This window comes from Microtus ochrogaster, chromosome 7 (genome assembly GCF_000317375.1).
Source record: "Microtus ochrogaster isolate Prairie Vole_2 chromosome 7, MicOch1.0, whole genome shotgun sequence".
NCBI lineage: Eukaryota > Metazoa > Chordata > Mammalia > Rodentia > Cricetidae > Microtus > Microtus ochrogaster.
In genome coordinates this window covers 33,048,631-33,050,652 of record NC_022014.1, presented here as the reverse complement: position 1 = coordinate 33,050,652, position 2,022 = coordinate 33,048,631, and positions in this window count along the sequence as shown.

Below are 2,022 nucleotides of genomic sequence, written 5' to 3'. Positions count from 1 at the left end.
CTTCTTAGCCACCCACCCACCCAGCCAGCCAGCCAGCCATGAAGAAAGAGTGAAAGTAAGATATACAGAAATAAGAAAAGGAAAATCCCAGAGGCAAAATGTAGTAGGGATAATTTAAGAAAAGCTGGCAAAAAACAAGCCAAACTAAGGCCAGGCCATTCATAAGTAATAACAAACCTGTTTTGTTATATGTAATCTTGTATGTTAAAGTTAAAATCTTTCTTTTTATTTAGACAGAAAAATGGAGGTATGTGGGAGGTGATAATGCTGTGAATATATTTTATTGCCATTGGTTAATAAAGACGTTGGTGTTGGACAATGAATTAACAGAGTAAAGACAGGCTGAAAGAGATATATAGAGAAAGTAGGCAGAGTCAGAGAGAAGCCATGTAGCCACCCACAGGAGACAGACGCCACCACCAGAGCCCACTGGAACCTTTGGTAAGCCATAGTCACATGGCGATACACAGATTAATAAAAATGGGTTAATTTAAGATATAAGAATTAGCCAGAAATAATCTTAGGCTATTGGTCAAACAGTATTGCAATTAATTCAGATTTCCATGTGATTATTTCTGGAGTCTGGGCTCTCAGAAAATGAACAAGCAGCCTCTGGCGACATTCCCAAGACTTGGCCATTAATTCCATTTTCTCTCTGGGACCCTAAAGATGCCTTCACCCACATTCAGCAGGAAGCAGTCTAAAGAAAACAACATCCACATTGCCAAGAGTGGGTTCTGGGAGACTTTTGGTTAGTTGGTGGGTTATGGATGTTGCTATAATTTAGGGTAATATATAAAAAGCAATTATTAATCTCAGATATTTCGGATATTTTGCATATGGACACAAATTCAAGTCAATTTTGTTACGTTGTACATATATTTTTCCTCTTGTTTAAAGGACTTTTGTATATTGATGCAAATTTAAGGTAATTTTTGTTACAATACACTGTGTATATGTTTCTACTCTTGTTTAATTGTTTAAAAATTTTGCATATTAATACGAACTTAAGGTTATTTTGTTACAACATTATATAATATATATGTATATATATATTCCTACTCTTGCTTAAGGTTTGGTATGTATACAGTTCATTTAAAATGTAAGGTAAAATTCTAATTTTTGAAAGCTATTATTATGAAAGATTTAGGATAATCAAGAAACACAGGTCAGTAGTTAGGCATCTATAGCAATCAAATTTGTAGATATGTGTTAGGTATGCTTTCCCGATCATATAAAGATATATTTAGGGAAGTAGAAAAAAACAAGCTCTCCTGAGTAAATTAGGAGCATGAGGGCCTTGGGAGAGGGTTGAAGGGTAGGGAAGAGGCAGGGAGGGGAGCCGAGAAAAATGTAGAGCTCAGTAAAAAATAGATATATTTAGATAGATAGATGGTCTTCTAACTTTTCAAAGACCTACAGTATATGGTGTTTAAAATGTTTTGTTAATTAAAGGCTTTTCATGACAATGAGACATGTCTGCTCCCAATTTACTTCAGAGAAGATGGGCACTGAAGACATTCCTTATGGAGTTTGCTTTCATTGTGACAAGGCTAGCCATTTGGGCAAGAAGCTGCTTTTGCCTGGACTACTTGACAGTATGTTGTAAAAACTGGACATGCAGGACCCACAGGAAAGTGACTACTGAACCTTGCCCAAACAAGGCAGGATAGTTCTTCAGGGTTCCTGCTTCACAGAAGAAACTGCCAGACATTCTGCAGGACACAAAGGAAAGTGACTGAAAACTGCCAGTATAGGTGGGACAGGCTTTCAAATTTTCTGATTCATTGAAAAGGCTGCCAGATACTATGGGCTGAAAATAGATGCCCCAGTGTTGAAAAGGAAACTTTGGGTGACTGTCCAGGTACAGAGGAACTTTGGTGACTGTACAGTCTGCGAGATGTCTCTGCCATTTCTAGAGTTTTAAAAGTTGCTTTTTTCTTGTTTGCTTAGGTAATATTGTATCTTTCTGGAGTCTTTGATGGAGTTAAGAATAGTTAGTTATAGTTTTCCTTAGTTATG